Source organism: Passer montanus, unplaced genomic scaffold, assembly GCF_014805655.1.
Source record: "Passer montanus isolate IOZ18808 unplaced genomic scaffold, ASM1480565v1 scaffold72, whole genome shotgun sequence".
NCBI lineage: Eukaryota > Metazoa > Chordata > Aves > Passeriformes > Passeridae > Passer > Passer montanus.
This window is the reverse complement of record NW_024372370.1, coordinates 2,509,676-2,518,233: the sequence shown is the minus strand read 5'-3', so window position 1 is coordinate 2,518,233 and position 8,558 is coordinate 2,509,676. Positions and strand designations below refer to the sequence as shown.

The following is an 8,558-nucleotide window of genomic DNA, read 5'->3' as shown; positions in this document are numbered from 1 at the left end:
AAATTTTAAGAGAGGATCTTCATCTGCCCTTTTTGTTATTAAAATACTGTATTATCAGTGGGGGAAAACAAAAAAAAAAACCCAAAGGATTTCCACAACCTCATCCTCCCAGCTGTTGGAATTGGACTCTTCTCATCATTCTTATGCCACTCGTATGAACTCTGAGTGGTTGCAGGACAGACAGAAGCAGCAGAGTAGGTGAATCAGGAACAATTCACTGTTTCTCATAACACAAGACTGTCCAAATAAAGTATAAAATGGGATGTTTAAAGCCAACATTTTTTTTTCATGCACTGTAAATTCTAATGGATTTGCCTAGAAGTCAAAAATAGATTATTAAAACCAATTATTCAAGGGTGTGTGAATGGTGAATAAGCAAGGTGTTCCTGAGGAAACTGCTTGCTCAGAAGTCCATAAGTCATTGGCTGTCAGAAGCTGGCAGAGTAGGTTAGGAAAAGATTACCTTCGCAGGACAGACAGAAGCAGGAGAGTAGGTGAATCAGGAACAATTCACTGTTCAATGTGTTGCTGAGGAAACTACTTGCTCAGAAGTCCATAAGTTGTTGGCTGTCAGAAGCTGGGAGAGTAGGCTAGGAAAAGATTACCTTTGTCCCATTTGTTGTTTTCTTCCCCTAAAGCTCCACTACTCCACCTTCTGTTAGACAGCCAGTTCTCTGGTCAGGTTCACACAGCCCTTTGTACACATTCTCCCCTACAGCGCTCCTCACTGTCCCCTCACTGATTCTGTTTATACAGATCAAAACTCACTACCTTTGCATGGGGCTTTGGGAGATATAAGTAATTGTTCATCCAGCTCATACAGGATCAACTAGAGCAGGAATCACTTTGTATAAAACACATGTCAGTGCTAATATTCATGAGAGAGAGACACTTGCTCTGGGGCCTGAGAAGAAAAAAAAGCATTTTCTTACCTTGACACTTACATGGATTCTAAATAAAAGACAAAAGACAAATCTATAATTAAGTACAAACATAATAAAATCTCTATCCCTTATTCTCTGCACCATTTTGAAGGAGATAATGGATTGGTTTTGTGTATTCAAATATGGCAGATCTGAAATGCTAAACATTTGTCGCTTACACGAAGGATCAAAGTGCAGTAGAAAGTAAAGCATGTGGTGAGACTCTGGCTTTCCCTAGTAGAAGATTAAACCATTTTAATATTTGGGCAGTTTTATGAGAACTGCAGCTCCTTTGTTACTGATATGCCTCTTTAGGATGAGAGGTGACAGCAGGAAATAGGGATTAAGATTTCCTCTCCAGTGCCAGAGGGAGATATGGCACAGAACAGAGGTGTGATACCCAATGTTGTTATCAACTGCAGAGAAAATATGGAGGGAGCAAATTAAACAGGCAGGGCTGAAGCAATTGGAAATATCAAAGAAAAGACTGCATTTCAGAATTTAAAAGCATAAGATAATAGGGAGCTTCTTTTTTATAAAGTTAAATTTAGTATGGACTATTATTACAGCTCCTGGTGCATTAATAGAGTTCCTGGAAACTGTTCTGGTTAAGCCTGTCCCATTTCAGCAGAGTGAATTCAACCCAATTCTATATTAAGCTCATGTCCATTTTAAAATCTAGTATTTAAAAAAAATATATATTTGTTTTTTTCTTTTAGTTCACTTGTAAATAGCAAATAGTCATTAGAGATACCTAAGATATTTTTAAAGGACAATTGTTTCCTAAAGATTACTGACAAACCAAAAGTGATTGCTTTCTGTATTTCATTGTCAGAGTAAACCATGAATATCACATTTAAAATATTTATAGAGTGGAAAACTGCACAATAAACTAGAATCCTATGGGACACCAAAATGCTGAGGGGAATGAGACATACATGGCATGCAGACCACTAACTGAGAAAACAAAAGGCCTCACTAGTACTAATGCACATAAGGGAATTTTTTTCTCTTAAGTAGGGTGGGAAAATTATCTTATTGGAAATAGTTGTAATGAATTTTGACTGATTGTATTAGGTGGGAAAAAACAGGCATGGGAAAAACTAATATTCTCTGTGCCTCTGACCTGCACTTCAGAAAATGAAGCTGCTGTAAATAAAAACTTTTCTATGTCTGTCTTCAGCATGAGAATCCAGGAAGCAGGACAGCATTCATCAGTCACACTTAAAAGCTACAGGCAGAGACACAGAACAGGTTAAAGAACATCTTTGACAGTGAAGGACCAGCACTGGGAGGAACATGACCAACAGTTCTGGACAGCTTTGTCAGCAAATGGGAGAAAAAGAGTATGCTCAATATACTTGACCTTTCAGGAAAAATTTCCTTCCTGATTTGAAAAGAACCTGTAGTAGAAAATAGACCATGTCATTGTAGATGATTTTTCTCATCAGTAAAATGGAAATGATGCTTCATTTTTTTTTTTTCATCTAAGTTCTACTTTCTAGAGCAGTTGTTTTGCTTACATTCATTAAAATTTTATTTCTGACAAAAAAATAATAAGCAGGAAAAAAATGTTTTTCAAGTCTCTAATAATTTTATTTTATTAAACACAGATTATGCAGATCTTGCTAAGCTTTCTACAGTGAAATGTTATTTCTGTAAATTATTTAATGCTTTTCACTTTCAGAACACAAAGTTTCACAGATCCCTTTTGAAGAAGGAATTCCACTAATTATGTGAAGCACAGATAGAAAATCGATGGTCTTGTTTCTCTTCATTCTGTTATGTTTTTCATGTGGGACGCACAAAAATTACCACCCTGAGAAAACTGGGCTTCTGGTCTGACATTTAGGAATGGGCTGGTTTTAGAGGCTGCCTTCTGAAATAGCAAAATCATACACTGAATTGATGTTTGTTTTGACAGCTTTTACAGTTGCTCCCCACAGCCAGATTCAGACGTTCTGAACACTAAAACAGGAGAATATGACAATGGAGAAGACAATAACCAAGCCACCTGTTGTAACCACCCGTTGTAAAAATAAAATGTCTGTCAGGCAGCATGAAATCAGAAAGGACCCATGGGAGATCCTGAATGCAACAGAGCACCAGATAAGGCTCCCCCACCACTGCTTTGAAGTGGGGATTATCCCAGAGGGATCCATTCAAACACACTGATGTGTTCCAGATGTATTCCCTTGTAGAAGGTCACAGCAAAAATATTGGCGGGAAGTGTTGAGGAGAGAAGAGATTTATTGTTTTCATGGGAATCTTTAAGTCTGATAATGCTAAAAGCCATGTTTAATGTTCTATATTGTTCTCATTTTCATATTTGCTAGGGGACTCATTTCAGCTGTGTTTAGTCATGCTATGAATTCTAAGGGGCTGCAAAAATGGGGTGTTTTTTTGGTTTGAAACCATATTTTTATCAGTCCAGGTACTTAAAGTGTTCTTCTTCATCATATAGTTAATTGGTTTCAAAATAATTTAATACATTTAGTTGCACTTTCCTCCTAGAATAATATCACATTTTTTGTTTCTCTTGTTTGTTTCATTGTTTCTTTAAATAGATAACCAGTTTGCTCTGTCCAAAATTAGAAAAACAATGGAAGAGAATGAACTATGGTGCTGGGAGTTATACCCTAGGCTCTGAATTCTAAAGACACATTCCTGTTTAAAATAACATACATAGTTTTCTTCTCCAAAGTAGTATGGAAAGATTAATGTGGCTGATTTGTATGAAATCTTTTCAGCTCTGCTAATGCTTTCCCTTATCACTTCTCTCTCCTCACCATGACAGAGTTTCTGATGGAAATACTGGTATAGAATATGCATTTTGTCCTGATATTCAGTGTTCTTCTTCCCTTCTTTGGGAGAAAAGGTGAAAGTGGATTGTAGGAGAGGAAGCCTGAATATGAACAGCAAAATGATTTTTTTTTTAATTTAAGAAACACCTGTATTTTTCCTTGGCTTTTTCCCCCCTTGAATGTTACAATATTTGTTATTTTATAAATTATTGCTTTATTTATAATTACAAACAATTATTATTTTTTCATTTACACTGCAATAGTTTATAGTTTTGTCCTTTACTGAATACTTTCGAAATGTCATTTAAAAATAAACATTTTTTTCCTAACTTGGATTTGCAGATGAGAAAAAGCAAGCACCAAAAAACCATAAGCTGATGCAATCTCTGTAGTTTTGAGTGGTATAAATTGTTCACGAATTTCAAATGAACTTTCTAGCTCTGAAGCTTCAGGGATGATTCCTCTATGAACTGTTGCACTATTGTGATCTGAGCAGAGATATGCAGCTAAAGTAACACTCATTATCCTGAAACAGGCAAACTGGACAACACAAGGTAAATATGACAACTGTAACTGAGGTGTGATGTTGTCTGGTGTGCTGAGACTGGGGAGAGGAGCTTGTTACAGCTGCCTGACATGCAAAATTCTCTTTATATAAATTCTTAGGGACTTGGGAAACTTGCAAACACCATTAAAAGGCTCTCTCTTAATTCATAATATTATACCCTTTGAGCAGGCAGCAAACAAAATCTGTTAATTAGCTGGCTCTAAATGTCTGAATGGCTTCTTTTCAATGTTTGAGTATTCACATGGAAATCCTGAAATTTGAGCCTAGAAATTCACTCCTTTGCCAACTGGCTAAATACTTGGGTTTTTTCTCAAACACTAGGACATGGTCTACTGCTAGTACTATACAGTATTATGAAAACTGTGAAAGACCACTGCCTCTAGCTATACGTTGAACATTGCCTTCCAATGTAGGAGCAAGACACATCGCTTCAACATTAGTAATCTTAACAGAATAGGCAGGGGTAATCTTAACAACTGATGACTCTAATAATATTTTGAGAAGACATGGATGAGAATATATTGCAAAAAAAACCCCCTTTGAAATGTAGAGGGAATATGAATGCTACAAAATGTGTAATAAAAAATGGTGGAAGATGGATAGCTCTGTCACATTCTTGCACTGAAATTAGCAAAAACTGATGAGTTACACAAGTTAACATAAAGGCATATGAGAGCCTAGAAGTGACCAATCAAACGCCACAGGTTTGCAAGACTGAGCCCCAAACCACATTTATGCAAGAACACACTGATAAATCTAGCATGGAAGTATTTGCTGAAAGCGTCTTTGAAACAAAATTTCAAGCTCCAGGGAAAACATCTGTGGAATGTTTTATGAAAAAAAATTACTAGACTTCTGAAATACAAGGATTTCACTTTGGGCATCATCTTAGCTTCTCACCTTAATGAAACATAGTGAAACACGAGCTCAACACATATTGTAAAGCAGTTCACAAAAGAGGCATAGATTTTAAGTCCAGAAGGACCACTGAAGAATCCAGTATGACCTTAGTGTAAACCAGACCAAAGGACTTAATCCAAATACTGGGTGTTTGAGTCCAGTAATTTAGTTAGACAAAGCACACAGGCAGATAAACAAGTTCCCACATGGGAGGTGAAAATGGAAATTGCAGGTATTCTGCCTTAACTGCCTGCATACACACACACCTTCTAGAACCTCTCAACATACAGGAGAAAGTGTCGATGAAAAGATAACTGCACATCATCCCAGGATATGAGAGCTGTGAAAAGTGAAGGCTTTCCAGAGATCTGTATTTGTATTCCGTTGTAGCCATTGCCATTTCTTTCCTAACAAGAAAAGGCAGAAGATGCAGAGACGCAGTCTCTCAAGATGACAGAACCCTTTTAACACACGTCTCTCCTTCTCTTCCTTTTCCTTGGGTTCTCCTTTATCTGGTAAAGAAGAAAATAATAATCTGAAATCCAGTTTCAGCTCCTCTCTTCCTTGTCAGTGGATGTAGACAAAGCTTGTCTTGTTTTCTTTCAGAAACTTGAACTAATTAGAACCATTTTTCTAATTTCAGTGACTTTTCAAAAACAAAAGGCTTTTCTCTCAAATTCTCCTGTTTATTTGATGTACCAACAAATTCCACATCTTATTCAACAGGGAAGAAATGTAAGCTACTGTGCTACAGGAAACTAACAAGCAGCAGTGAGTGCTTTCCTCAGCTATCACATCAGAAGAGTGCAAGATGCTCCACTTGCAATTTACAAGACAGAAATACGTTTCAGAGAAAGATTGCTGTCTTCTCAGCTGTTACTCCCTAGTTGTCATTGACAGCCTTCAGAAGACCCAAGAATCGAAGGGTTAACTAAATAAAAACAAGCAAACTTGCTCATGGCTCCTAGAGAAATGTCCAATGCCGTACCAACTTTAAGGTGCACCGTTCAAGGCAGTATTTCACTGTTGCTTTTTGGAGCTTGGTAAGAAATGGTCAACAGCTGCAAGGCAACCTGGTACTTCTGTTCAGTGCCGAGAAATGCCACTCAGACTTGGAAGGCATTGAAGATGACATCATACATTCGAATTAGATTACAACACCTCTTTTGTTAGGTGTGAATGAGGCATTAGCGATCTGGAAGTGTAGATAAAAAGCACCAGGAAATTCTAAATGTTAAGTGCTGCCACTCTTGAATAAGAGTTAAAGCTGCTGACAAAGTAAGTATTTGGGAAAAGGCAATCTTTTTATTATGTCGGTGTTTTTAATCACAGTTCCTATGGTCAGGCACTTGGATTAGCTGGTCCTCATAGGTCCCTTCCAACCAAAATACTACCTCCTCTTACTCTATTTCTATTCTATTTGCATTCTACGTTGTCAGAATGATAACTCTTTCTTTTGGATCTTCTACAAACCAGATATTTTGCATGGAAGAAGTTTTGCGGGAAATAACAATAATTTATTTTTCAGGTATCGACAGGTAAAGGTGGGTTCCAGCTTTTTACTCAGTAATGCATGCATTTTTGATTCAGGTTTTGGGGTTGACTAGAGAAATTATGATCTCTTGATTTCAGGAGGTTCAATGGCACATGCACTGAGGTATTTGTAGTGACGTTTGTGCACAGAGAGGCAGTGCTGTTGACAGAAGAGGAATTTGTCTTTTGGAGATTAAGCAAGGGCAAGCCTTGGACAAAAGAATAAGTTTTTTTTCCTCCTGTGATTAAAAACTAGATATAGCAGCATGGTTCCTCAAATAGCCTTAAAATGCTATTTGCTCAGAAGGTTTACTTTACGAATACATCCTAGTTTACTGCTCACTCTAGGGTCACTGAGAGAACTTCAAAGACCTGAAGGGTCTTCCCTGCATCACTCATTCGTGTGCACCACCCAGTCTTCTTCCTGGAAAAACATCGGATGAAAGACCGGAGAAGGCACAAAGAGATGCACGCTGTAACCCTTCGGCATGCAAATTTAAGAGCTGCTGTATGCAGACAGCTCTGCTGGCCCTAGGTGTGACAGCCTTTTGCTGGAACTCCAGACCTTCTCTGAGGGAATGCGGCCTCTGGAGGAGGCACACACCCAGCCCTGCCCTCTGCTCCTTCCTTCTGATGTACTGAAGATCTTGTGAGACACAGAACCTGAAGCCCAGATTGCTGCTACTGGTTAAACTTTACTGATGTGTTTGTCGAACGAGGACGAAAATAGAGTTTATGACAAAGTTGTAACCATAAATGTGAATACAGTTCACACACGCCCCGTCCTTTGGTTTCTCTGGCACCCAGACAAGCACCTGGGACTCGGATGAGTGTGGAGGGACGTCTCCCTGCACATGAAGCACGCTCTGTTCTCTGCTGGCTCCTGAAGCAGAAGAGCTGGGGTACCATTAGTGCACAGCCCCTGAGGCAGTGTCCTGGTTCCTCCTGCCGCACCCGCCTACTTTCACAGCCTCACGGCTGCCGGCAGTTCCCTCTCCGAGGCAGGGCACAGCCCTCCTGCGGGGTGTCCCGCTGGCCGCCTACGCCCGATGGTCCCCAAAACCCACAGGAAGGGACAGGGACCCTCGGGGCCTCCCGCTCTCCCTGCCCCGGGGCTGCAGCCGGGTTTAACCCTTCCCGTACACCGCGGCCACCTGGGCGTACTCGTCCCTTCTGGTGCCCGGGAGGAGGAGGCAGAGGAGAACGGGGGTATCTGGAGCACCCCCGGCTCCGCAGCGGCGCAGGGCGGTGGTCGCCGCGCCCCCGCCGGGGGGGGGGGGGCCCCCCCCCCCCCCGCCTCTCTCGGGCTCGGGCTGCCCGGGTGCCACGGCCGGGGCGGGCACGCCGCCGGCTGATCCGAGCGGCCGCAGCCGCCCGCGAACGCTGGAGGGGGCTCTCGGCCGCCTCCTCCCGCCGGCGGCTCCCCCTCCGGGAGGGGGCAGGGTTAGGGGAGGGAGGTGCAGCCGCGGCAGAGCGGCGGCGAGCGGCGTCCAGTTCCCGCTCCCCCGGTCCGCGGGCGGCAGCAGGACCGGCCCCTCCGCCGCCGCCTGCCTCCCTTCTCCTCCGCGCCGGCCCGGTGGGCTGCCCCCGCTGCCAAGCCGGACATGGCGACCCTGCTCCTGCGAGCCCCTCGCTGTCCTCCTCTCCCTGCCGCCGCCGCTCCTGCCGCCGCCTTCTCCTTCTCCTCCCCGCGGAGCTTTTAATGGCTCGGACCTCCGGCGGCCAAGCGCGACTGCCCCTGCACCAGCCGCAGCGAAGAGAGCCGGCGGGAGCCCGCGCCGCCCCAGCCCCGCGCACGGTAAGGGCGGCACGGCAAACAATGGGGCCGGG

The 8,558-nt window shown here is 42.3% G+C and overlaps 1 protein-coding gene across 4 annotated transcripts in view; it reads left to right on the top strand.

Moving 5' to 3' along the window:
• The first annotated feature begins 8,098 nt into the window (after positions 1-8,098).
• FARP1 (FERM, ARH/RhoGEF and pleckstrin domain protein 1) overlaps positions 8,099-8,558 on the top strand; it is a 201,286-nt gene continuing 200,826 nt past the window's right edge. Inside the window, exon 1 of one of the 4 annotated variants that reach the window (XM_039730416.1) lies at positions 8,099-8,526. The gene's annotated coding sequence lies outside the window, so the exon portion shown is untranslated. The remainder of the gene's footprint in view (positions 8,527-8,558) is intronic. The other 3 variants (XM_039730415.1, XM_039730412.1, XM_039730414.1) reach the window with 3 other exon arrangements.